This window comes from Desmodus rotundus, chromosome 9 (assembly GCF_022682495.2).
Source record: "Desmodus rotundus isolate HL8 chromosome 9, HLdesRot8A.1, whole genome shotgun sequence".
Lineage (NCBI taxonomy): Eukaryota > Metazoa > Chordata > Mammalia > Chiroptera > Phyllostomidae > Desmodus > Desmodus rotundus.
The window spans coordinates 111,114,893-111,142,522 of record NC_071395.1 but is presented as its reverse complement, the minus strand read 5'-3'; the positions used below and the strand labels follow the sequence as shown (position 1 = coordinate 111,142,522).

Sequence of the window (27,630 nt, the reverse complement as noted above, 5' to 3'; positions counted from 1 at the left end):
CCACAGTGCCGCCCCAGGGAGCAGAAGCTGACGGAAATACAGACGGAAACCAGCAGACACGATAGCACGGCCACAGCACGGAAACAGTGAGGCAACGGGGACGCCCGGGAGGTGCGGGTGAGGGGGTCAGTGACAACGCAGGTCCCCGGGGACAGGCTTCCAAGAGGTCAGCTGCAGGAGGCCCCCTTCCCCAGCCACGTCCTCCCCCACAAGGAGGCCTCATGTGGATGCTCCCCCACCAAATGGTTAAACAAAGGAGTTCTTCCCATTTCCTCAAAGGTGCCCTCCGAACTGCCAAAGAGAAACGGCACTAACGGAAACACGCAGGGAGGCAGAGCAACCGTGAGTGACAAGCGAAGACCACCCGCCACCGTTAGGGAGCTAAGGGATCGGAGCCCTTTCCGCCTCCTCCCCACCGGAGTGTTCCGCGCAGCATCCAAACTGAATTCCACCCAGGGTGCTGTCCCCACGGCCAGAAACCCGCTGCCGGTCAGATGGCACATTTTTCTCCAGGAAAGGAATTTCAAACTCCCCTCCAGGGAGCAGGAGGGCTCCCCCAAACCTCTGACAAAAATGCCGGCAGATTTCAGGGCAGGGCCGCCTGCGAGCTGAGTCAATCCCTGGGGACATGGGGATGGATTTTCCGAGCAGATGCTTTGCCTCCGGGCACCTCGGCTTGGGTACACGGGGTAACATGCCGTGCTGGCTATGGCACGGGACTCTGGGGCTTCTCCCAGCATCTCAGCTTGGCTGGCGTGTTCCTTTGAAGGTATGTCTCCCAGAGCTGCCTTCTCCCCTCCTCTACTCCTTGACAGAGTGGGACCCCCTCCCACCAGGTTCTCTAGCAAAGTGCATGCACTGCAGACCTCTGCCCGCCCACCTGCCCACTCCCAGCAACACGGCACACCCCAACCTCCCAGGCCCCCAGACAAGCCTCGGCAGAACTGTCCCGTCATAATGCCGGCCGGCCGGCCACCGGCATCTGATTCCAGCGCGGCCAGCGTCTGTTGAAACTGATCTGCAGCTGGTCCTGGAAGCCGCCTGCCCCTGACGATCAGAGGCGGCAGAGGTGGCCAACCCCGGGTTCCTGCAGCCCTCCTGGAAGTCAGGGAAGCCCCTTGCGAGAAGGAATTGACTCTTCCAAGAAACTCCCGCTGGGGGAGGACTGCACCACTCGGCTCCGCTGGCCAAATATTTACAAAGAGAGAGCTGTGGCTGCACACAGCCCTTTTTTTCTACTCGGAGACCGAAAATCTGGGCTCCGCGTGGAGACCGAGCTCCTGCAGTCCCTCTCCAGGGGACAGGAGCTGTCCTACTGGCCAGGAGGGGTCCAGGCTGGGGGACCCTGGGGCCACGCTGCTCCTGGGCCTGCCACCCAGCCATCCGGGGCTGCTCAACGGCCACGACACCTGAGGGCTCCCCGGCCACCGGAGCAAGGCTGGAGGGAACAAAGGGAGCGGAGGACTCACCCCAGCAGCAGAGTCGGGCTGCGCCGGCTGCCTGAGAGTGTGGCCCGCCCACTGGGTCACATGGCTCGGAGCCGAGCTGAGGATCAAAGGGGCTTTGTGGCCTCGGAACAAGGAGGCTCGCAGAGCAGCGCGGGCAGAGGTAGGAGGGACTGCAACCGCCTTCAGACGGAGAACCGGCACCAAGGGGCAGGGCAAGGGGAGCGGAGAGGGGGGCAGGCGGGAAGAAGGGGCTCTGCTGCAGCCCCGGAAGCAACCAGGCTCACGGGTGCATTATCTGTGCGTAAGGAGCGCGGAGCAGCGGAGTTCCCAAGCCAGGCTCAGTCGCCCCAAAGGAAAGTCATGTGGCCCTGGGGAAGAGCTCCGGGGAAGAGGGAGGAAGACACTCACCTGGATGTCCAGCCAGGCTGCCCCTGCCAGCAGCCCGTGCCTGCACCGCCACCAGGCCCCTCCCCCCAGCCCTTCCCCTGCCTGGGTGCTGGGTGGCGCCAAGAATCTGACACGTCCTCTCTCCCTGCTGCCCCGCCCCATGCTTCCCCTTTGCCAGGTGCACCCCAGATGCGCCCCCCACCCAGTCCTGACCCCTGCCAGCCCAGGTGACACACCCAAGCTCTCTGGGGGGGCGCCTCCCCCAGGGCTGCAGGCCCCCCCCCCCCAGGAACCTGCAGTCTGGAGCTGCCCCAGGCTTCCCAGCAGCCCGGGGTCAGAGCACAGCCAGCCCTGTTTGCCCCCCACTGCCGAGATGTGCCCCGGGAGAGGAGCCGGGCTGGGCGGGGCTGAGAGGCGGGGGTGGGGCCAGCTCACCCAGGCTCTTTCTTCTTCCTGGAGACTCACAACTCAGATTTCAGTCCAGCTCCGGCTGCTCCAACCCCTAAGGGCCTGGGCAGTGAGTCAGTCTCCTCTCTCCTCCCCTCCCTGCAGGCCCCAGTAGAGCTGAGTAGAGCTGGGACCCCTGGGGGCATGGGCTAGGTGGACCCAGAGGAGCGAGCTTGGGAGCAACCCTGCTGGGGCTGGGCCTGAAGGCTGGGATGGGCCAGACCCACCCCCTGCCACGACCTCTGACCCCCAGTGAGTGAGTCACTCACTCCCAGGCATGGGTGTGGCCTAGCAGCCCCAGGCTGACTCTCACACTAGCAGAGTTCCCGAGGCTGGTCTTGGGGACTTGCCCGGGGCAGGGAGCCCTGGGTGACACCTGGGAAGGCTGCTTCAGGGCCAGTGCCTGGTTCTGCTGCCACTGGGAGGAATAACGCAGGCCCAGCCCCCAGGGCCACTGCTACTCCCAAGATGTTCCCTGCTCGCTCTCAGGTTTCCCTTTACCAGCTCCCCCATCTGGCTGGTGGCTGAGGCCCCAGAGCTCCTACCCTGCCCACCCCACAGGCAGGCTCTGTCCTGCTGGTCCACCACCAGTCCAGCGCAGCTGCTGCCCACTCCTGATGGCCAACTTCCCCACAGCAGCCTCGGAATCTTCCAGTTTGCCACAGAGGCTTTGGGGGCTGCTGTCCCTTGTCCCTCCCCACCCATACAGCAGATATACCCTAAGGAGCTGCTCCATCTGTCTCTGGACACCAGGGCAAAGACGGGGGGCACCCCGGGGTGGGAGTGCACACCCGGAGTCCCTGCTCCCATCTCAGTGGAAGGGAGGCCGGAGGCAGGTCCAAGATGTGGGCTCACAGTCAAACACCAGAACCAAGTTCCTTTCATTGGTGATTGCCATGGCCCATCACTCCACGGCTGCAGGACTTGACCTTCCCCGTCTGTATAATGGGCACGATCGACTCTAATGGCAAGAATCAAAGAAACGCGTGCACGTCCAAACCAGTAAGGCAGCAACTCAAAACATGCGCTTCCCTTTCCTCCAAGCGGGTGACTTCCTGGAACAGGGATTGGGAAGCGCACCCCTCCCCGCTGTCCACCCTGCTGGGCCCTCCTCCCTGGGCCCTGAAGGGCAGCTCCAAGAACCTGCAACAAAGGAGGCCAAGAGGGACTCCTGTCACTCCAGGGGGCAGGGTTGACAGGGAGACTCGGGGATGTCACCTCTACTCCGCACCTGCCCTGATGGCTTCCTTGCTTTGCCTTCCTCTTCCTGGTGCTCCCCTAGGAACCCCCTCCTCTGCCTCTGGCCTCGCTCAGTCCCCAGCTTTCTGGCCCCACAGGCACCAAAGGGCCCAGCACTCCTTCCTGGGTACCCACCTGTTCCCCAAGCCCCGTCCCCCCTTCCTCCTTCTGCCCCACTTCCTCCTCCAGGGAGGCAGCCTGGGTGCTTTTTACACAGCGGTCCTCACTGGTCACTAGTCAATGGGAGTCTTTAGGGCACAGGAGAGGGAGTCCCTGAGTCTGACAACCCCCCCCCCCCCCCCAAGTCCAGGCACTTTTCTGACAGCAATTCCACCCCTGGGACTGCTCGGCGCCCCCTGGTGCTTGGCCAGAGCCAGTGCAGCTGGTCAATCTGCGGCAGAAACAAGCCAAGCCCGTCCATTCTGTAATTTGAAAGATGCCGGTAGCCACATTAAAACGATACAAAGAAACCAAGTGGATTCATTTTAATGTTTCACATACCTGAGAGAGCCAAAATATTATCAACTGAACATATAACCAGTACAGAAACTAAGGTACTTTGCATTCTTTCTGCACTACGGCTTTGAAATGTGGCAGCGCTTCATCCTGGCAGCGCCTCTCAATCCGGACGGCCACGTGTCCAGTGGCCCACGGCCACAGCGCTGGACCGCGCCGCTGTCCATGTTCTCCGTGTCGTCCTGGGAGTGCGCCAGGCCCTTGGGGGGGCCCTTCACCCATCTGGGCCCCACTGACCAGCTTTAGCAGCAGTGTGCAGCTGCAGTCAGAGGCTGTTGAGGCCCAGTGGCCTCACATTACGGTGTCCCCTGGCAAGGAGTACACGAAGGACACTTCTCTCAGATGCCACGACCAGAAAGAAGGCAGCTTCTCCTAAGAAGGTGATTTCCTGGATACGCGCTAAGCATCCATCAAACCGCCCCAAAGGTGTGAGCTCCTGCCACCGCCCACTCACCCCCTTTCTGGGGTTCCCTCTGCCACCTGGCCCACAGGAGCTCAGGCCCTTCCCTCGATGAGAGCCGGCCACAAGCTGACCTGCGGCCTGACTTGGAAGGCGTGGCTCCAGAGGGATGAGTGGGCTGCTGGAATTTCCCTCAGCCACATGGAGCCAAGAACCTTCTTGGTGGAGGGCCCAGAGCCTTGGAGGCCACGCAGACTTGGGGGCTGGGAAACTATGAGGAGGGGCCATGTGCAAAGAGAGAGAAGGGAAGGGCAGAAACATAGGCGGAGACCCCAGAAAGGAGGAGGGAAGAGGGGCGGGAGGCCAACAGCCAGGCTACTGTGACCTGGGCCGCTGTCACCATTGAGGGCGCCGGCTCCCCGGCGTGTACCCCCTTGCAATAAGCAACTCCTGGCGCCTTTGTTCAGGAACTTCAAAGTCACCCAGAGCTGCACCAATTCCAAAAGGATCTAGAGGCAGGAGGCACATTGGCAGTTGCCAAGGAGGGAGGAGGAGTGGGGAGCGGCTGCGAGTGGACAAAGGGGTTCCTTTGCAGGTGACAACATTCTCGTGGAACTAGACAGTGGTGACAGTTGATGACAACGTAAATGTGCTAAATGCTACTCACGGTGAATTCCGTGTTCCATGTATTTTACCTCCATAAAGTATATATGTATTTAAAGGAAAAAAGAATTCCATGTGTCCTTTCCCCTCCTTGAGCCAGTTTGTTTGGCTCTAGACCTTAAAACCAGAGGACCCCAGAGCACACCATGAGCCCTGTGTCCCCCACCCCCCAGAACCTGTGTGACTGTCTGGGGCAGGAGAGGCTCTGCAGGGGTGACCGAGGCCTGGGGGACGCAGGCGTTGTCCCGGATCATCTAGGTGAGTCCTAAACATAATCCGCACGCGGGAAATTAGCACAGAGAAGATGACCCCTGGGCGGCGGAGAGCGGCTGTGGAGCGATGTGGCCACAAGCCGAGGACCGGCAGCAGCCACCAGAAGCCGGGCGAGCAAGGGTGGATCGTCCCCTGCAGCTTCCAGAAGGAACCGGCCCTGCCAACACTTTGGCTTGGCCCAGTGACCCTCATTTCCGACTTCCAGCGTCCAGGACTGTAAGAGAGTAAGTTCCTGTTGCAGGCCGCCGAGTTCGTCGTGGCAGCCGCAGGAAACTCACATTGCCCACAGCGCCGGCCTCCACCTGTGCCAGGCAGGGGCCCTGCTGTGCGGAGCAGACCGGGACCTCTGCCAGCTCCGACGGCGCTGTGTGGGATTTCCCAAGGCTGTTGCTCTGAGCTCGACCCTCACTCGTGAAGCAGAGGAAGCCCCCCTCACCGGGCACAAGGCTGGCGAGCCGTGGAGAGGGGTCCCATGGCATCCTGACAGGGATGCTTAAGGCCATTGCGCCTGCCGGTGATCAGTCCCACTGGGTAGCTGTCCAGCAGCAGGGTCCCACTCTGGACACCACAGGGGGACCAGTTAGGGTCCCCCCTCTAACTGGGAAAAGAGCACGGCCTGTGAGGTGTCACTGCCCACAGCCCAGGGACACCCACATGATGCCCCACACGCCTTTACTCTGACAGGCAGTGGCATCCGCAGAAGAGAGAGGAAATAGACACACAGTCGCACGCATCCTCCCTCCGCACCCCCGTCTCTCACACGCACAGGTGCACACACCTGCCCCCGTCCCGGTTCCCAGGCCTTCATGTTTCTCCGGCCGAGCCCAGAGCCTGGGTGTGATCCCAAAGCCCAGCTCTCCCAGCCCACCCTGGGCAGACCTCATGGGGTGTAGCTGCTGCTGCCACCAAATACTATGGAAAAGATCCTTTGCTCTCATCTGTGGGCCTCTGGCTGGGCTCCCCGCACAGGGCGCAAGGGAAGGGCTGGGCGGGTTCAAGTACGGGTCTGCCAGCTGACCGCTGACGGGGGCAGCCAGCACGTGCAGCCACACCACTGGGAGGGGAGCCCTGAATGCCGCAGGCTGGCAGTCTCAGGCGCTGGCACTGCACGAGCCCCTGGGCGGGCAGGCTGGTCCCTGCAGAGCTGCTCTGAGTAGAGCAGGGCTGCAACGCCTGGTTGTTCTGCCACATTTGGTTGATACCTCTCTTTTTCTTCCGGTTCCTTTTCAACTTGACCTGGGAGGACTGTTGAGCTCCCCCTAATCTCAACAACAAGCCACCCCCACCTTCCTCGGTCCAGCCAACTGCTGACTTTCCCCATCTCCGAACACCACCACCTCCTGATGGTTGGTCCAGGTCGCAGCTTCTACCTTCCCACCACCCCCTCACTTCCGAACCTCTGCTGTCTGGCTTCTGCCCATTTCAGTATTACAACCCAGCTCTTGCAAACACCCTCATCACCAACATCCAGTTCCACCCCATCTGACCTTGGGGCAGCATTAACCACCCTCTCCCCTCACCTCCACTGCCAGTTCAGTCACCACTCCCAGACTGACACTTCTGGTCCTGACCCCCCTTTCCAGCTCAGTCACGTCTCTGCAGCATGCTTTTCTCTGAGGACCCTACACCCTTCATTCAGGCCCCAACATCTCCCAAACCTCACCTAAAATCCCCTTTGTTAAAAGTCACCACCTCCATGAAGCCCTCCGGATGTCCTCCATCAGATGTGGGCAGCACCCCCCTCTCTCATGTTTCCTGAGTCACACTCCAACCTGGCCCTTGCTAGGTGGACTTACCTCCTCCAAAGTCTCCTAGGCAGCAGCCTCAGAACAGTTTGTGGGACTCAGGGGCAAGGAGGCCCCATTTCCTCCCTTCTCAGAAGGGTTCCTCCCACCCCCACTGTCAGATTGTTATCTTCCCCTCCCAGGTACCTTTGGTGCACTTTTGTTTTTCCTCTTGAAAAGCTATCACTGTATCAATAATGTATCTTATAAATTATTTGATGATATCTTAACTTAGAACATTGTGGCATTATTCACCTTCAGCCGACTCTATTGTTCAGGTGTGATGGCTAGCTACTTAGTAGCTCACAGTAGCCCCAGGCACACTTCACCCAGCCCCGCCCCACCCCCAACCAGTGTGCCCCAGGGCTGCAAACTCTTGGCAGACACAAAGCCAGAATCCTAAACACCAGGCAATAAAACAATCAGGCCCAGCATTGACTTCAATAACAGAAGCCAAGTGTGTCTGTTGCACCCGAGAGAGTCGAGCCCTGCAAGCTCGCTGCTCAGGGGCGTCAGGAGAAAGGATGGCCAGGTGGGGGCGCTCCAGGTTGGCGTTAGATGCCAGGCTCCAAACTTCCTTGCCCTTTACAGGGACCAGAACAAAAGCTCAGCAGCTAAAATGGTAGAATTTTGAGTCAAACGATAAATGGTTTGGTATTTAGAGGCAGAAAACGCAGGATAGGCTCTCAATCAAGGGGCAAAGGGGCCATCTAACAAATGCAGAAGCCTGGGCCCCTACCTCGGGGATCCTGATTTAGCTGATCTAGGGGTTGGTCTTTTAAAAAGATTTCTCAAAGGACCCTAATGTGTAGTCAGGGTAGAGAGCTACCAGGGAGGGCTGATAGGCCCACACAGCCCAAGATTTAGCAAGACCTGGATCGAGGAGCTGTGTGTCCAGGAGACACGCAGGGTGAGTGGGGGCGGAGGGTCACCAGTCCTTCAACTGTCCCAGGAAGCTTCTGTCCCACAGAGGTCTTGTCCTGCTGAAGGACCGACACAAACCCAGCAAGAAGCCAGAGCTCAGCTCGGACTGGGCGAGGCCCCTGCAGGCCGAACAGCAACAAGGAAGGGGCTGTGGCCAAATGGAGGGGCAAGGCCCGGGCTTCTCACAAAGGGCCTCCACGCTGCCCACTGAGTGGCTGGACTTGGAAGAGAACAGGAGGAAGCCACCTAGGACGGAGTCCAGCATACTCCACTGTGGCATAAAAATTAGTTTGCGCTGAAGGCATTTGAGTTCCTGAAATCTCTTATCTGCCTAAAAGCAGAGCCTCCCAGAACTCAGTGGTCACCAATACCCTCCCCCAAGCAAGCAGGGGGGACTGTTACCACCTGCCCTCAACAGACACTGTCCCCGAGCTGGCCAGTCTGCCTCCATCAGCTCTCGGAAGGCCCCTTCATCTCTCCCCTCTTGTCTTCCAGTACCGGCTCTCCTCTGGCTCTCCTCTGCCTCCCCTCCCCCCACTAAGCCAGCAAATAAGCCCCAGATTCTAGAATTCCCCACATGGCTATGATTAAATCCATCTCTCCTCTTGCTAACATAGCTCCGGTCAGATTAATCTGCAGACCCCCAACGACTGCACCTAAGAGGATAGAGGAAAAAGATTTTCCTCCCAGACACCTACCATAAAAACCGCCCTCTTCGTGGCCGACCCCCACCCCCGGCCAGCACTCTGGACTCCCGTTTCTCCACGCCTGTACCCTCCACAGCAGGAGGGCAGCCTGCCACGCAGACGCCACCCGAGAGGCTTCTGCGGGCAAATAAATCTGGCCGCTGCTGCCCTCACCGCCCCTCTTTTGGGTATTTATAAGTACCTGTCAGTGTACTAAAGGATTAAATACTGCAGTGTGTGTGTGTGTTTAAGTTTAAACTGGTTCCCAAACTTGTTAGACCGTGGAACCCCCTTGCCTCCATAATGCTTATTAACGGTCCCACGGAGAACACAGTTTGGGAAACACCGGTTTGTCCTCGTAAGCCCATCAGCTCTGCCCTGGCTCTAGGCCAGAAGTCAGATCACGCCAGCCTCTCCAGAGACCGGTTCGGGTGGGCGTGGAGGGTCCAAGGCCCACGGGTGGGATGCTTACCCGAGACAGCCACAGGTGTTGGAATCGTATTTTCAATCCAAATTCCCAAGTTACCAGGGGACACAAGAATGATCGCGGCGGCATCGTGTATGACGGCAAAAGCCTGAAAGCAGCCCCAGCGTCCATCGAGGAGAGAACAGAAAGCGACGGCACAGCCGTCGGCTGAGCAGCACAGGGCGGGGACGACGCGTCAACCAGCAGACCTCGACGCACAGACACAGAAAGGGAGCAGCCGGTCCACACTGCGCCCTGGGTCTGCAGTTTCACGACACACGGAGCCACACCGTGGGTCACCGAGAGAAACGGGGCTAGGCAGCGAGTGTTCTGGCCACAACGGCAGCACCTCGCGACGGGAAGAAAAGGAGACAGGCCGCAGTCGGCTTCTCAAGCCAGCCAGAGGCACCCATGTGGGCTCCGTCTGGATGGTGCGTGGTTTTCAAACCAGAAGAAATCCTCAGAGGCCCTGGGCCGTCACAAGCCATGAGCCTGCCTGTGCAACTTGCTAGGTGACCCAGGAGACAAGTCATAACCTCCCTGAGTCTCAGTTTACTCACCTGTAAACCGCGGGCAAGGAGCACACCTGCCGGGGAGGACGTTGCTTTAGGGGGGAGGACACGAGCTAACGAAGGAAGTCAAAGGGCTTTGGAAACCGGGGAGCCGGCTCCAGGCCCCTTTCCTGACCTGGCAGAAAACACACAGCTGAAGGAAGCTTCGCTTTCCTCCAAGGTCTGAGGGGTTTCCCGGCCACTCGGTGTGTGACAGGGGGCCTTTGTGAGCTCCAGCCCCGCTTCTGGGTGAGGGTGGGGATTGCCCGAAACCCCGTACCCCTTTAGCAAAGACGCTGGAGCAGGTACAACCCGCACTCCCCAGAAACAAAGAAGCTTGTTGGAATTGGGCCCAAACCAGCCCCGACCAGCGCTCTCCTCCTTTCTCTCCTCCCAGAACCGGAGCTCAGGAAATTCCAGGTGGTGAAGTGGCTGCGACATTACCTCCACCTGTTTGTTCAGAGAGGGGTCCCTGGTGCCAGAGCCTCCCTGCCCTGGGGGCCAGCGATCCCAGCTGTGAGCCCCCCGGGGCCTCGGGGTCTCAGGCACGCCACCAAACTCTCCACTTCATCTGAGAAACACGGGCTCTGAGGTCAGAAGGATGGGAGTTCAAAACCACCTCCACTCACAAGCTGACTTTGGGCAAATTTGTTAAATCTCTGGGAAGTGTTTTCCCCATCTGTCCAAAAGGGAGAGGGATCCTTCCCTCAGCGGAATTCAAGAGTGACAAGGACAGAGACGGCATATGGGCGGACTGGCGTGGTGCCCAGCACCCAAGCAGACGCACGGAGAGGCTGCCTCCCACACCCGGCCCCCCACCCTCACAGGGTGTGTGGGCGGGAGGGCCGCCCAGCAGAACCTGGCACCTGCCAGCTGCCACATCTCAGGGGCTCTGATTTGGAAGTGAGAAAAGGAATAAGCAGAAACTGTTGACTGATATGAGAGTTTTGATTACTGATAACTTTCACACACCTGTGATTTAAAACCCTAATGCTGGAGCTGAGGGGTCATCTGGGAAATTTCTCTGCTAAAAGTACATTAAAAAAGCAAAAGACAGAAACCCTGCAAATGTCATGCTCAGTGAAAGAAGCCGGAAATGAAGGTCTACCCCATGGCACTGTTCAGATGAAGTCCAAGCCAGGCCACAGTCTCCATGGGAATGGAGCCTTCCTGCACCCTGACCAGGGTGGTCACGCGCACCTATGGCTGTGATCGCATTTCACAGAATCACACCCAAAAAAAAGTAGGCCTGCAAAACCCGTGACAGCGGGCTGTGCCCGGGGCTCAGTTCCTGCACCTGCGTCAGCTTCCTGGTTTTTGGCCCGCCCCGGGGTCTGTACCACGTCCTGGGGCAAGTGGTGGCTAAGGAGCACCCAGGGCTCTCGGCTGCTTTCGAAACTTCTGGTGAGTCGAAGGTGACTTCAAAATGAAACGTTTTTATAAAGTTCATTAAAAAATGAAACATTGAAATATGTTATTATCACGATATACAAGTTAGAAGTGGGAACTGGATGATTCACAACTGGTCTGTTCATTCCCTCCGGGCCTGTACACCGCCCACGTGAATGAGGGGAGGGTCCCGCTGATGCTCAGGCCTTCCCGTCAGGCAGGAGGCACCAAGGTCCCAGAGGTGGTGGGTGGAGCCAGTTCCATCTGGCAACACTTAGCAAGAGCCTAGGACCCGAGGGCCAGGCACCGAGGTCATTCTCAGGGAGTCCTTAGAAGCCCCATCTGAGGGAACGCAGGCACAGGGACCTGCAGGCATCGGCTGGCGGGATAAGGCTGCAGGTTTGATTTCCAGACCCCAGAAAAGAACCATCAGAGCAGTGAGGAGTGGGGGGCGGGGCTGGAATTTGCTCACCTGGCCCCACTCAGCTCCAAAAAATGACAGCTCACAGCCTAACTCTGGTCGCCTACTGGCCCTGCATGCTGGTGGAGGGAGGCAGGGATTGCACACCCACCAGGCAAAGACTTGGGAGCCCTGGACATGCCTGAAAGAGGTCCCACCTGCTCTCCAGCCAGGGCATCGGCCTGGTCCCTGGGGCAAGCAGCCTGGGTCTTATGAGGAAGGGACCTGAGGTCCAGCCCAGGCTGCAGCAGCAGCTCCTCCAACCCCCAGCCCCCACAAACACCAAACTGGTTTGCTCCCTGGAAGTCCAGCCCTGGCACCCTGGCCCCACCTCCAGGAGGAGGAACTGCAAATCCAGCTTGAACTCCCTGCATGCCCCAGGACCAGTCACTCAGCTTCCCTGGGCCTCTGCTTCCGTATTTGCAGATGATCCCTAAAGTCTCTTTCAGCTACAGAATTCCAGGACTGAAAGGAAAATAAGCCACAAAAAGAAGGAAGGTGTGCAGGTCCTCGCCCTGGCCTTCCTGTGTGAAAGGGGGAAGCGTTTCCCCTGGTTTCTTTCCTGCCCTGCCTGGGGCAGCCTCCCTGTGCACTCGGGAGCTGGGAGAGCCCAGGGGAGCCCAGAGTCTTCCAGGGCTCAGGACACACAGAGAACGCCTCCTGAATTCTTTCGAAGGGCAGCGCCGCTCCCCACCGTGTTCGCTTCCTGCTGCTGCTGTAACACATCACCCCCAAATCGAGGGACTTAGAAATAAGACAACACAAATTTGTCATCTCCCAGTTTCAGAGGTCAGACATCCAAGGTGGGGGGTGGGGTGGGCGGTTTACTGACAAACCTCAAGGTGTGGGCAGGGCCAGTTCCCTCCGGAGTCCAGAGGCTCTAGAGGGACAAGCCCATTGCAGCACCTGGAGGCCACGCTCCCTGGCTCCTGGCCCCTTTCCTGGCCGAGGGGTGGTTCTCACTCGTCACCACGTGACTCCCCCTGCCACGCCTCCGTGGGGCCTATGTGGATCATCCAAGGTGCTCCCTCTAGATTATCCAGGGTAATCTCCCTACTTACGAGCAGCTTACTGCCATCTGCAGCCCTGATCCCCCTTTGCCTGAGGCCACGGGACCTGAGGACCCAACAAACACACACACACACACACACACACACACACACACACACACACACGCTCTGGGGACTAGGGTGTGGACCTCACAGGGAGCCATCACTCTCCGACCCCACTGACCCAGCTCCTCAGGGAGGTGCGGGGCAGGCCTGCAAGCCCAGGAGCCTGCCTGCTTGGGTTCAGATCCTGGCTCCAGCGCTGTGCTGAGGGACCCGGCCACCAGCATCTGTGAAGTGGGACGATGTACCTGAAGGGGCTGGGGGAGCAGAAGATCCCCTGCCCGGAACTCCAACCTCGGCTCGCCTGGGCTGTCCTGGCACAGCGCCAGGCCACACGGCAGGAGGACGCCTGGGCAGGCCGAGGCCATGGACGGTGGCAGTGGCCCGTCTGTGGCCCTCCTCCCTCGCCCACCCCTTCCTCCAGGAGGCAGCCACACGCCCAGGGGAGCCTAGGTCATTCCAGCTTCCCCACAGAGGGGCCGCAGGGGTCGCAGGGTGAGGGGTCAGGGCTGTATTCCTGGAAGCCGGGCCCCTGGCCCCGGACTCGGGCCAGACCACAGGCCTCACTGTTCTCTGAGGGGCTGGCTTTGCTCCCAATGGCCCTGCTGGCCCCAAACAACCGCAGCCCAAGAGGCCCAACTGCTTCCCAGAGCAGCAGGCTGGGCTGTGTGGCCTTTGGGGACATCACTCTTCCTCACGGGGTCTCTCGCTTCCTCCTCTGTAAACGGAGAGCACGGATGGGGTCAGGGGCTTCCTCAACGCGAGCGGGGACCCGGGCCTCTGGGTCAGCAAAGAAAGCCCGGCAAAGCTCCCGCGGTCCAGGGGCAGTCCCTGCTGGAGAAACACCTGGGGACGTTCTTGATGCTCTGTCCTACCTGGTGGCACCCTGGGCTTCTCCCTGGTGTCCTCCCCAAACCAGGATGGTCGGCACACCCCGCAGGGGCGGCCGGGATGGGGGCGGGCTGCCGGGAAGCAGCCTTTGCCCACGCCTGCCCGGGCCTCCACTGAGAAAGGCTGGTGCAGCAAAACAGGAGGCCGTAGGTGGCAGGGGCCAAGGGCCAGGCCGGTCCCTCCCGCAGGGCAGAGGGCAGGGGAAGGAAAGCCACACGTGATTCCAGCCCACGGTTCTCGGGGGAAGGGCGCTGCGGCAGAGGAAGCAGGGGCCCCAGCTGGGCTGTGGGGGAGGGGAGGGGCTCAGCCTGACACCCCCATCCTGTGGCTCCTGCCCAGGGCCTCCAGGAGGACCCGCCCCCTCCTATCTCAGGGGAGCCAGTGAGGCGCTCTGCGCTGCCAAATTCCAGGGACGGATCCCACATTCATTCCACCCCGGCTCACTGCGAACCCTCCCTCCGTCTCTGGGCTGCTCTGAACAGCTGGCCTGCAGAAGTCGGGGAACTGCACTGGGAGGTGCGGGCGCAGAGGCGCTGGCCGCGCCCCCACCCACCCCTTCCTCTGCAGAGCAGGCCTCTCACTCCTGCCCTTTCCCTGGGAAAGCTGGGGAAGGAGTCAGGAGCCAGATCCTCCATTAACCCTTTCCTGCCCGAGGTTCCTGCAGGCACCCCTGCGGGGAGGGGCTGCCAGGCGAGGCTTGGGCTCAGGTTGCTGGGGGGACGGAGCGAGGATGGTACCTCGGCGGTACAGACACCCAGAGGGTCAGGCTGCGTGGAGACCGCCTTTCCCCAGCCACGTGGCCGAGCTCTGTCCCCACGTGAGTGGGTAGTGCACGGCTCCGGGACAGAGGCCCCCAGGAGCTCCTGCCTTGCTGACACACGAAGGCTCTAAGCAGACGTGCTCCATGCCCACACCGCTGCCCTGACACGCGTGTGCTGCTCACAGCCACAGGAAGCACACCTGCGGCGAAGCCGCCAGGCTGACCGTATTCTCGGAGGCAGGCTGACCCAGGCGAGACGGCCGGGCAGAGGTGTGAGGAGCTGAGACCCAAAGGCACCCACAGAACTGCAGAGGGTGTCCACCTGCCCCCCAGCTGCCCTAGCCTGTGTTAATGTCACATGTGGGAGATTGGGCTGCGCTGACCCTCCGGCCCCTCTGTGACCACCCACCCCAAGGCAGATCTGCTCCCTGCCTGAAAGGTGGCCCTGCCACACCCAGGGACACCGATCCCTCAGAATGCCACAGGACCAGAGACCAGCTATGTGGCCTCGGCCAAGGTACTGCGCCCTCTGGGCCTCCGGGAGGAGAGAGAGCAACATCGACAACGGGAGTCCAGGGAGGTTTAGGGAGGGGAACTCTGGAGTCACACTTCCCACACTCAAACACTGCTCTGCCACACCCACTGCTGTGTGGCTGTGGGCAGATTACCTAACCTCTCTGTGCCTCGGCTCCTCACCTGGAAAACGGGAGTAATAACAGAATGGAAGTCAAAGGGCTGCTGGGAAGATTAAAGGAAGTACTTACTCCAAATAAAGACCCCTGAGACGGTGCGAGGGCTAGTTACCAGGAGTGCATACAATACCACGGTCACGGTCACCAGGGGCCCACCCAGGCCCGGTGAGGCCTCGGCCCACAGAGGGTGCCACCTCCCTTCCTCTCTCCCCCTGGTGGTGCCCAGCCTTAGTCTCCAGGAACCAGTTACCCTCGTGAATCAGCACAGAGGGCTCGGCCACCACTCCCAGTCCACCTGTGAGAGGGGAGCCCTCTCTCCTGGGCTTCACCAAACCCACAAGTTCCATGCCCTCCCCTGCTTCATGTGCGAGGGCAAGCACCAACCTCAAGTCTGGTGGTGGGGGGGGGATGCAGGGAACCCTCAGGCTCAAGGGCGGATAACACAAGGGAGTCATGTTTCAGGTGCCGCAGGGGCACCCCAGGGCACCGTGGGACTCCCCACAGCCCAGGGAGGGTCTCCAGGCAGTTGGATGGGGCCCCACCACCCTGCCCTCCACACAGCTCCCTTCAAGGTTGGTGCCCCTGCTCCTCTTCTGCCCCCTCCCTCCAGGAGCCAGGAGGACACGGTGAATGTGGCCCAGGTGGGTGAAACGCAGCAGCCAGAGAGCTCACGGGCGGGGGTGGGGCCAGGAGTGGGAGCCGAAGCCCCTCTGGCCACCGTACTGTGTAGCCCTGTTCGGGGGAGCCTCCTATAGAAAGCGGGCAAGAGCAGCTGCCTGGGTGGGGGGAAAGGGCCCAGCCTCTCCCAGCAAGTGCCAAGAACGTGGCCCGCCTGCAGACACTGAGCCAGGGACCTTCAGCAAGTGAGAAAGTGAGAAACTTACACACTCGTCTGCAGCTACTTCTGCCCCGGACCACGCACGCACGCACACACGCACACACGCACGCACGCAGTGCCTGGCCGGGGAGGCGGGAGGACAAGGGCTCTGTGCCGCGGAAGCCCCCACCCCTGGTCAGGGAGGCCCCACACAGGCTCCCCTCTGGGCCGAGCAAGGAGCAGCAGCGGGCGGAAGGCCTTAATTAGTACCAGACGGTGTTGCGCTGAAGAGGGGGAGGGAACAGGAAAGGAAACCCACACAGAACATGAAGGGCCCGGGGAAGGGGGTGGGAGCAGAGGAGGAGCGGGGTGCCCTCCAGGCCAAACCCACAGGGAAGGGGCTGCAGAGACGCAGCCCGTCCTCGGCCCTGCTTCCTCTGCAGATTTGTCCCAGCTTCACTATCTACAGCCCACTCCTGGGAAGGCTGGATTCATCTCTGAGGTCAGAGTTCAGGCTCCAGCTCCAGGGGACCCTCCCTGCGCCCTGAGCCCCTGCAAAGCCAGCTGGCCGGTGCCAAGGAACGCAGCTGCTGTTTCAGGGTGGATGGGCTGGCCCCAGCCTAGGATGGCAGGCAGGGTCCCATCTCAGAGACCTGCAGTGGCCACCCAGTACGTCGCATCAGGAAGGACTGGCCAGGCGCTGGCCCCTGCTGCACGCAGACATCAGCCTGCCAGCACCAGTGTGGGGGGCCGCGTCCCCGACCCGGCTCCCTCTACTGAAGGAGGGTCGCCATAGCAGACCTGTGGTGGCCTGCCCCTACAGCCCCCTTTCTCCGCCCACCCTAATTTGGTTCAGGCGTCACCCTGTTCCCTCTCTGCGAGGGGCCACCTCGTGCTTCAGGGCAGGAGCCACCAAGTTGGGTCTCGCCCGCCCAGTGACCAGGGCCCGGGATGCGAAGCTGCCCTCTGACCAGGTTTGTGGGGGAGGGAACTCCAGGGGTGCCTGCCTCCCTTTTGAGAGCTGTGACCGCTCTGGTCATCAGCTCATGAGTCAGTAACTGTCACCCTGACCGCGGCAGCCCCCTCTCCATGGCTTCCAGGAAAAGCATTCCATCTGTGGCTGGTCAGGGTCCCAGGACCCCAGAATACTCTCGGCACGGCAACGACAGTGACAGCCAACCCCAGGAACGTGCTTCTTAAGGGCGGGTGCTGTCCCCAGAGCTTTGTACGTGCCTCTGGGGTCCCGCACAGCCCGCTGCAGGCATCCCATCAACACGATAACCTGGTTAGGAAATGACACAGAGAGGTGAAGCAACTTGCCCCAGGCCACACAGCAAGACAGGCAGGAACTGGCTGCCTGCAGCACCAGCCCCCTCTCCCGGGACTTCCAGGGCCCGGCTCTGAGGACGGGCAGTCCAGTGGCAGTCCGAGAATCTCATAGTCTAATCAGATCGGGGAGCAGGACGTCGTCCTCTCTCTCGCCCCCCAGTGTTGAGCGCAGGCGGGGCACACAGGAGGCCTCAGCAGGCGAGTGAACAGATGAGCACATGAACGAGGAGCGCCTGACGGTGGGGAGGCCACAGGGATGAGGACAAAGCACAGTGAAAGTCTCGTTTACCCCTCACGTGGCTCACAAATAAATAACCATGCGGGATGAAGAGAGACAGCGCCCCCAGGGGCCCACTGCCTGCCCTCCGCACCCTGCCTAGGTCCACTCTCTGCTTCCAGGGCCCGCGGCCACGAGAGAGTTGACCTCCCGTAAACGTGGCCCAACTGCTCCCAGGCAAGTCCCAGGCGAAGAGCAGGGACCCACCACGAGGGCACCGCTGGGCGGGTGGCAGGGAAGTGCCGGGTCCACTTTTTGTCTTTAAAAAAATTACTTGTACTAAGTGCGCGTGCAGGAAAATCAGACAGGAAGGGACACCGAAATGTTCACAGTGCTTATTTCTGTAGGGAGCAATCGTGATGAATCGTTTTCTTTAGCGTTTTCTAATTAAAAACATTTTTGTCACGAGTAGGCATGATTTTTTAAAGCACACAAAAACTGAAAAAGTCAGGAAGACGCAGGGTTTTTGGCGTCACCTGGCCCAGCGGGGGCAGGGGTAGGGGGGTGCCCAGGGGCGCTGAAGGAGCCGCCAGCCGGGCACTGGGCGGTCTCCCCTGGGGGCGCCAAGGGGCCGGGTCCTTCTCCGTGTTCCATGTGCAGAGCTGGGCCCACGACCCGCCAAGGGGATGGCCACGCGGCCACTTCCCATCAAGCTGCAGGGAGGGTGTGGGGCCAGCCTGAATTTCTGTTAGCACAGCTCTGGTTTGCCCGCCCCCCCGCCCGGCCAGGCCCCCCCCCCCCCCCGCCCACCCCCTGGCCAGGGCCCCACCTCCGCCCATCCCCCCACCCAGCCCAGCATGACGACCTCAGGTGGTTGGCAGGGAGGGAAGCCCCTGGGGGGTCATAGGAGGCAGTTTCCAGGGACAGGACTGCAAACCATCCGCTCCACCCTGTCCTCTCCAAGGACCTGAGACCTCCACTGCCCCCTACTGACCAGCTGGCTTGGAGACGACGATGGGGATGGATTGCCCAGTGAGGCCAAGCCTGGGAGGGCAGGGGGCGCCACTGCCCGAGGCAGGGGCACACAGGACCGGGAGGGCAGCTCTCACCCAGGCCGGCTCCTGCCTCCAAAGCATCACTGTGCCCCTTCCTCCGGACATGAAATGAGGCTGCCCGGGACTACACACCCGCCTCCCAGGGGAGAAGGCCAGGCTGTGCCCGGGCAGTGCACCCATGGCCAATCCCGCCAGGGCCAGCTCCCTTTGCCTGCTGTGGCCACGTGGAAGGGAATGTGGGGTGCCGACGTGTTGACGTCATGGGGCGAAGCCCTGCTCCCAGGTGAGTGGCCCCCACTCCTCTAGCGGCGGCACTACACAAGGCCGCCCATGGCTGTGAGGCGAACCCCGACCCCACGGCACAGAGTGGGTGCCAGCAGCCTGAGACGCCCCTCCCTCTCTGGACCTGAGTCCCCTCGGCTCTCAAAGTCTCTCCAATCGCTGCACCCCGGCTGCTGAGGCTGCCAAGTAGCAAACCAAACCCTGCTCACTTCCCTCACCAGCCCCATTCCCTGCCAGCTCCTGTCTCGGGCACACTTCAGTCCTTGATTCTGGCCTCCTTCACACCAGGCATCCTCAAACCCCCGCCTCCAGGAAGGACGCCGTCCCTACACATGCCCCTGAGTGGCCACCTCTTTGGATCACAGAAAACCAAGACACAGCTTCCAGCCTTCTCCTCTCCACAGCCCCTCCGGAGGACAGATGTCCCCTGGGTGCCTGACACCCAGAGCAGCCCGTCTGCATCAAATGTCCCTCCCCTCCCCGACTCTCTGTCACCACCCCACGAGGCAGTCAGCACCCAGCCCCTCCACCAACTGCAGCCCGGGAGTCTAGTGACCTCCACATCACCACCAGCGGCAGCAGGCACAGGAGGCTGTGAGCGCTGAACGCGTCACATGGCAGCCACCTCCCCTCCCGCACAAGCACTGACTGGCCCTGCCCGCTGGCCCAGGGGCTCTCAGCCACACACAGGCTGAAGGACGCCGGTGACGCCAGCACCCGCATGCTCCTTCATCCTCAGTGACCGTCAGAAAGGGAGGAGGCCTGCTGAGGAGCCATCGTCCCCGCCGGCTGCCCCCCTGGGAAGCTGACCCAGTCTCTAGCAGCAGCACCGTTATTACACAGTGACCGGACGCCCCAGGCTGTGCCGCGTCTGTTTCTTACACTGTCCCATCAAATCCCCACATTTGCCCTCATTTACCAACGACGAGACAAATTCAGAGTATTAACCTGCCTAGAAAAGGAAGCACAGGGTAGGGATTTGAACCCCGGTCTGAATTTGAACCTCCCCCCTCCCTCTTCCGCTGGCCCCCAGGGCCCTCCTACCCTGTGTTCAGGAGCTCCCAGCATGCTCCCTTCCAGCACCGCTCTCTGTAGCCCGGGCCCTTGCTGTGCATCCCGTGATCGCTGTCCTAACCTCTCTGGGCTGCATCTTGAACATGAGGACATAGCAACACCATCCTCCTTCAAACGGTCAGCGAGGGGCACAGCTTTCCCTCACTCTCGCCTGTGCTACTGCTGCCCTGCCTTGGAAAGGGGGGCTGTTAGTGCCCCTTTGGCTGGATCAGGGAACTGGAAGTCCCAGAAGGCACGCGAGGTCACCTGGTCTGCAAGCGGGGGGCAGTAGCCCACACTCCTGACTGCTGTGCGTGGCTCCCCAGATGAGATGCCCAGCAGGACAGCCGCTGTTTTGTCAGTGGGCCACCCAGCCTGTGTCCTGAGGGGGGCCAGTCCCCATGCCTCGCTTCCTTGCCTGTGTCCTATCTGGGTTCCTGCAGAGGCCCTGGGGTCAGAGGTGCAGCTTGAATACTGGCACCTGCTGTGTGACTAGGGCTAATGGCTCAGCCTCTCTGTGCCTCCTGGTGGCTGACATGCTGAGGAGGCTGGGTATGTGGCAGCTGTGGTAGAAATGACAGCAACTACGACCAATGGGTCAAACCAAAAAGGTGATGAGCCTGGGGAGGGGGCGCCGGTTCCACAGCCCAGGACGTGCAGGCTCCCAGTGGCAGCCTTAGCGAGGCCTGGTGGGCACGGCCCCTCTCCCCTGCCACCCCACCCACTGGGCCGCCCTGGGCGAGCAGTGGGTGCCAGTGGGGGCTCTCAGGCTCAGGGATGCTCCCCAAATCCCTCTGGGCCTGGAGACGCTGGGGGTGGACAGGGTGCTGGCTCCCAAGCAGTTGGCTTGAGACATGGACTCAGGGGGCAACGGCTGGCTGCCTGGGCTGGGCCTAAGAAGCCCCTCAGGGACACTCCAGCCTGCCCCACCCAGGGCCCTGTGCTCACCCTGACCCACTGTTCTGTGTCACACCCGCCTATGTGAGCACAGACTAGCTTCTTCCAGGTGAGCATGTCCCCTGAAGGCCACCAGGGGCCATGGGGCCCTCCCGTCACACCGTCTCCTACTGAGGACCCATAGGTTGCGGGGCCTGTGTCTATCCAGGATCACGTGGCCAGGGTCGGGCACAGTGGGCCAACCCTGCGGCTTCTGGCTCCAAGCCACACACGTAGCTTCATTCCACACACAGACCGAGCACACGTGTAAATGCTGGGTGGGGATGGACAGATAGGTGGATTCCTCGTCAGCCTCCCAACACGGGCTGGGTGCCTGGGGGGGTCCCTCAGCTACTGAAGGCAGACACAGCCCCACTCGAAGGCTGGAAGTCAGGCCGGCCTCAGGAAGTGCAGGGCCAGCTGCGGCTCAAGTGGGGCCAGCAGAGGCAGGAAGTGCAGCTAGAGCCGCACTCCAGGTGAGCAGGCGCCCTGGGGATAAGGCCCCACCCCCCTCCTGGACCTCTGGAGTTGTGGTTGGGGGTCAAGGGCTCTGGGCCACAGGCAGGGGAGGACCCCACAGCAACCGGCGTGGGGAGTCCGACCTGCAGAGCCGAGGCGTCCAGGGTCTGCTGGCCTGGCTTCCTGTGCAGCTGAGCTCCCTGCACATTGAGTCCCCGGGTAGCTTGACCTCCCACAGCTGGGTCCATCTTCCCAGGCCCGTCACATGGTGTAGGTCAGAGCTGCTCTGGGGGATGGCAAGGCGCCAGGAACAGCCCCAGGGGCGTGGGGTGGGTGGGAGGGGGTCCACACTCCAGGAAATGGAAGAAAGCTCACTGGGGCCCAGCCCACTCTGCAGAGGTCCTGCCTGCTGTCTCCCCACTCTGCTGACAGGAGGCTGGGACAGCCAGCGGGGGCGGGGTCTGTGCTGTCCCCCAGCTCCCTCGTCCTGAGTGACTGCAGAGTCCCACACACGCTCTGGCTCAGAAGGGGCCGGGTGCCCATTCGTCCGGGGACCCAGCTGACCGCTGGTCAACGCTGCAATGCAGAGGGCTTCCTGCAGCGGTTCTCGTAGATTCTCCCGGGAGCACTTTGAGGCCGGAGGACGCCCTTCAACCCATTTCGCAAAGAAACTGAGTCCTCAAGTGGCCTGCCAAAGGCAGAGAGAGATCGGGGCTGCCTTCCGCTAACATTCAAAGTCAACAGCAAACCCCCAGGGCGCCCTTGAAGTCAAGCAGGCTGGACTCTGCTTCCTGTGCCTTCAACCCCTGAGGCCCTCCCACTACCCAGAGGGCCACGGAGGGGGCCAATACCCAGGAGGACTAGGAGGGGTCCATGTGACCTGACGGAACAAGCAGTGGGTCACAGACCCTTCTGCCGGGGCCGAGCAGCCCAACTGCAGGCTGTCACAGCGACACGGAAACCCTGTGCCCAGGGCCTGACCCGCTGGGGCTCTGCAGTCTGCCAGCCCCCGGGTTCAAACACTAGGCCAGTCTGGCCACTTCCAGCTGTGCGGCCTGGACACTGTGTGCTAAGGCTGCTGTGCGGGTTCATCCCACACAGCGCCCTGAGGCTTGCAGCCCAGCCCCAGGAAGTCCGCAGTAGCGAGCCGGGTGATTAGTGAGGTACTAATGAAGGCTGGGAGGGGCGGGCCTGCCCCCGGCAGAGTCCAGTTGGGGGACAATCCTGCTCAGCTCCGCAGCAGCAGGAAGCCAGCCAAGGGCGGGCACCGGGCCTGGCTTCCAGCACCACAGATGAGCCCCTGGAAGAGTGTTCCCTTCGGGCACAGCCAGGGCCCAGGGCAGGCCGCCACCCTTGCATTCTCTCGGAGCTGGCACCTGCTTCGAAGGCAATTGCACGGACTTTCCAGATCTTTCCTCCCCTCTCTCTGACCTTGCCCCGCTCAGTTACCGCCTCCCCCCCACACTTTCTTACTCACTCTCTCCTTTCCTTCCTGTTCAAACACAAATAACCCAGGTCCAGTGCGTCAGCTGGCTCGCTGCAGCCTGTGCAGGTTACCCCGGGGGTGGGGTGGGCAGGATTACTCACCGAGCCCAGAGCTCAGGATGGGGGGCGTGGGGCTGAGACGGGGTCACTGGGCCATGACAGGGGCCAGCCTACCCCCACTCCCCGATTAGGACCTGGCCAGAGACCACAGCTCTAAAGAGTCCTGGACAAGAGACTATACATGCCTGGTCACATGGTCGCAAACACTGCAGTGGAGTCTGCCATTTCCCGGGTGGGGGAGGTACCCTGGTGGGTTCCTGAGCATTCTGTGGACAAACACACAGGGGGCGGAGGCTTCTCACCCTCACCCATAGCCTGGCCAAGATGCAGGTGTAACCCACCACAGCACCCAAGGTTCTCACCTGGTAACACTGGCCTTGAACCCTGACTAAGAGAGGAAGAGTTAAAAGGTGCGGAGCAGGGGGTGTTTAGTAACCTTTCTGTGGCAGAGTTGCCGCCCACCCCACGGAAGACACCCTGGTTCCAAAGTGCAGTTCAGGCCCAGGAAGCTGCATTTCAGGGGCACAACCATCCAGAGCTACGTCTCGGAACCACGGGCCTGGCCAGTAGAGGCAGGGCCCCAGAGCGTCAGCGGTAAACCCTCTCCCATGGGGCCTCGCCCATGAGGGTCAGCTCCCGCCTCGTTCCCCGTGGCCAGGACCGGCCCTGAGCACTCCCCGGGGAAGGGAGGGCCCTGGGGACGGGGCAGGTGGTTCTGCAGATCACCTGTACCCCCAGCACCCGCTCTCACTGCAGCCTCCCCTACCTTCCCTGCCCCCCAGGCAGGACACTGCTCCAGAGCCCAGAGACCAGCAATGAGGGGACTGGAGGCAGCTCCTCTCCCCAGCCCCACACTGAGCGGACGGGCTGACCTCCCAGAAAGCCACGTGGTGGCCGCTACTGTCCTGGCCGCCCAGCCTGGCCCGAGACAAGAGCGTTGACAGGAGTGGAGACGCTGCTTTTCCACTGGCTTCGCCACCTGACTTTCTCTTCGACGTCCCGAGGGCCCCAGCCACTGCCTCCAGAAGCGTGGACAGGGCCCTGTGCTGGTCAAGGTAACACTCACCAGGAACCGAGGGCGGCGCCGAGTGGGGCCAGGCAGGACCTCTAGCCGGGGCCTTTGCATTGTGGGGATAGTAAGGACGCGGCTGACCCCTAAGCGCAATGTGCTTGTCCACTTCCAGCCTTCACCTGGTGGGGTCAGTGGACGCCCCCTGGGAGAGACGGCCACCTGAGCACCTGGCCCAGCCCTAGCAGGCGGTGGAGGAACTGCTTGAGCTCCAGAGAGCAGGATCAATAACCTCTGGGGAGCCTGTGCATACGGACAGAGTGCTTGGGGACTGGCGGGGGCCTGCTTGGGGCCAGGGAGCAAACCTGGAAGGCAGCGATGCTGGCATGACAGCCCAGGGCCTCCTGCGCTCCCCAGGGTCCCCCTGGAGACCACAGGGCAGTCTTAACTCAGCCCCTTTCCCCGACAAAGAAGGCACACCCCCCACCAGCAGCCCAAACATCTCCCTCTGGTTCTTCCAGCAGAATTCTTGTGAGGAGGGGCGGGAGCAAGACAGCTGGTGGGGGCGGGGCGGGGCGGTTGGCTAGCCAGGGGTGACAGTGAGCAGCAGGGATCAGGAGACTTCCAATCTGTTCCCACTCACCCCCTGACAAGCGGTATCTTATTGCAAAATCTAGGGTAGCAGAGGGGCTGGAACGAGAAGGGGAATACCAGAGCCTCCTTTCTAACTGGGGATTTCTTTCATTTCGTCACTCATGGCGCCTTGTGAAAGCAGGAGGGCGCCGGCCTGGGCTCCTGAGCATCCCGGCCAAAGCTCGGCTGAGAGTCAGCTTTACACACTGGCCAACCCCAGCCCCGGTGGCCAGCAGAGAGCTCCACTCCCTGCTGCCAGCGCCTCCCAGGCCAGCTGGGCACCCGGCTACCCCAGGGTTCAAATCCAGACTGTCAGCAACTGTGGGGTCTCAGGCAAGTGGCTGGCGCTCGGTGCCCTGGTTTCCTAATCTGGAAAATGGGATAACTCGGTAACGACAGGGCCTAGAAGCTGGCCTTGCTTGCTTGGCCCTGGTCCCCCGGCCGAGAGAAGGGTTCCACTAATTGTTGCCACAGGAACGCAGACCTGGAAGAACCAAGAACTTCCGCCAGAAATGAAGAGGAGGTGCTCACGCCAGCTGGCGAGCCGCAGGGGAAGGAGAGAGCCAGGGAGGAGCAGGAAGGTGCGGGAGGGAGAAAGGACAGACCACTGGGAGGGCCCTCCAGGTCCCAAGGGCCTGCAACAGGGGCAGGGCCCCAAATGCTTCCGGGCCCTGTGCTCCCAGCCCTTCAGGGGCAGACAGGAGCACCCCCCACTGCAGCACACCCTCACAGCCTGAGGGCGCAGCTAGGGCCGCCCAGGTGACCACTTAACACAGGGGCAGGCACCAAGACCAGGGTGGCCGGGGCCCACACTGCCCCCAGAGACCGAGATGAGAACACCTGCCAGGAACGAGCACCTGGGATAAAGACGGGACGACCTGGGCACCAGCGAACCTCCTGCTGAATTAAACATCAGGGGTCCTCGTTTGCCGACCTGGGCTCTCCCACCTGGACAGAACGTCTATTTACATAAACTGCCGGCAAAGCTGGGGTTTGGATGCGAGGTCCACCCAGCTGCCCGGCAGTCACAGGAGTTGCCAAGACCCGCCCCTCCCTGCCAGGTAATGGCATGCAGGGACAGGGGGTCTGCCCTCCTCGGCAGTGCCCTACACCGGAAACCCAACCTGCCCACGTCCTGAGGCCCCCAGCCTGAACTCACCTGGTGGGATGGGGAGGGGGCCAGGTGCCTGAAATCCAGGCAGGCAGTGAAGGGTTGGCGGCTCCAGGGCCTTGTTTTGGGGAGGTGCCCAACCCTGTGTAACCCGAGCCCTGAGTGACATGCCCTCTTCCTATCAGGCAGATCTGCATTAGTCATTGGGCAGGTGGTCAGGGAGCCACCACCTAAAGGCAGGCCTGCTGTTAGCCCAGAACCCTCGGGGAGTCATCCTGGGCGGGGGGCGGGGGGGGGGGTGCAGATAGGGCTCCTTCTCTCCCACCCCCAGACCACACTGTTGGACTGTGCAGAGAGGCAAGCAGTGCCCCGGGGGGTGGGCAGGGGTCTCAACATGATTCAGGCATGCCCAGGGGTCACAATGCCCTTCTAGCTCCTTTCCTGGTCTGTAACGTGCTCCTCATGCCTGGGCACATGAGGGAGCTGGTCCCCCAAGTTATGCCACAGAGGGGGACTGTGTCTGCAAGTGTGCCCTGCAGGGGTGGGAAGAGGGAAACACCGCTGCAGCCCACGCCCCTTCGTTGGGTCAGCAGCCTCCTCCTCCTGGGTGACCAGACTGAGGGGATGGTGGGGTGTGAGGGCGGGGAGAGGCGTGCCTGGGCACTGACCAAGGAGTGCAGGCTTCTGGGCTGGAATAGGCAGCTGGGGGCTCAGAGGCAGGGAGGGGCCACCCCCCCAGGGCCCTCCCGCCTCCTGGCTGTGTCTCCCGCACCACAAGGGCCTCCTCTCAGACCCGACACACCCCAGAGCTGAGGGCGTGGAAGCAGGGCCCACAGGTCGCAAATGCCACTCCTATGAGGGCCTGGCTGAGCAGGCAGTCGTGTGTCATTCTTCCCCGCCCCCTGCCCAAGGGAAGAGGACTCTGTCTGAGCGTCTGGGCACTGGCTGGGCTGAGAGGGTGGGAGGAGGCCATGCAGCACCAGGGCCTGAGGGGCTGAGCACCTGCAGTGGGGGCCGGGCCAGGAGTCGCAGAGGGGCCGGCTGGGCTCCAGCTCTGGACCAGGAGAGCAGAGGGACTCCCGGGGGCCCACCACCTGGGGCCACACCTGGCCAGGCCGCCCTCTCCAGGACCTCGGTTTAGCCTGTCTGTCCCAACAACCAAGAGGCCACTGAGGTGCTGTGGGCACCCCAACCTGTGAGTTGGGGGGCACTTCAGTGTGTGCGTGATCTCAGGTGTCCCTCCATCAGCAGGAAACAGGAGAGAGGACAACGGCAGCCCCGACCTCCAGGTCCGATACGTGGGAGGTCACAGCCAGGACGTGTGCCCGGGGGCCCGTGGATCTGGGGCTCCACGACCCAGAACAAACCCGTGGCTAATCCACAGGGGTCAGGCTTCCGTAAACTGCACCCCTGTGCTGCGTGTTCCTCCTGGGGGGCCGCCCGACCCCACCAAGAAGGCTGGGCTCCTGGAGCCCCGGGAGAGGGGATTTGGGGCTGAGGAGGAACTTTGAGGCATTTGGAGGCAGGAAACAAAGTTTTGGGGGCATCCCTACAAAAGCCCCCAATGAACAGGAGAAAACACATGCATGTGTGTATTTAAAGACAGTGAGCACGTGTGAGTAAAAATGATGTTCCTATAGCACTAACTTCCACTAACCATCCCCTGTCTGGTCCCAGGTCTCAGGCTCTTCCTGCAGCTTCCGTTAGAAACAGGCGCACGCGTCTGGCTCCATGGAAAATTCCAAACCCGCTGAGCTCTATTCCGTATCTGGTGCTGCACACCCACATCCAGCGTCTTTCCAAGTTCATGATCTGGAACTTGCAGATCCCGGCTTCCTCTGGCCCAGACACACAAGGACCTTGGGTCAAGGGCCCCTTGCCCCCCATCCCGGGGGACCAGCCCTGAGTGCTGAGTCCGCCTCCCCGCCTCTCCTCGCCTCCTCGGCTCTCAAATCACCTTCTGCAAGTCATTGAGGGCTCTTCCACCTGGCGGGGGCAGGGGGAGGGGGGCACGGCCGCTAGGGCTGCACAAGGTGCGAAGGAGCTGCTGCTGACGACGCCCAGCAGGGATTAAGCACCGACTGCATGCCTGGCCC

General features: G+C 61.6%; 1 protein-coding gene across 8 annotated transcripts in view; it reads right to left on the bottom strand.

The window, feature by feature from the left end:
- The window catches only part of SEPTIN9 (septin 9), a 130,451-nt gene that overhangs the window by 23,805 nt on the left and 79,016 nt on the right, over positions 1-27,630 (bottom strand). Inside the window, exon 1 of one of the 8 annotated variants that reach the window (XM_045190161.3) lies at positions 13,621-13,750. The exons of 4 other annotated variants lie outside the window; for them this stretch is intronic. The gene's annotated coding sequence lies outside the window, so the exon portion shown is untranslated. Of the gene's footprint in view, positions 1-1,469; positions 1,592-1,856; positions 1,983-2,270; positions 2,449-13,620; positions 13,751-27,630 lie in introns of those variants that run through there. 3 more of the 8 variants (XM_045190160.3, XM_024553745.4, XM_024553744.4) reach the window with 3 other exon arrangements.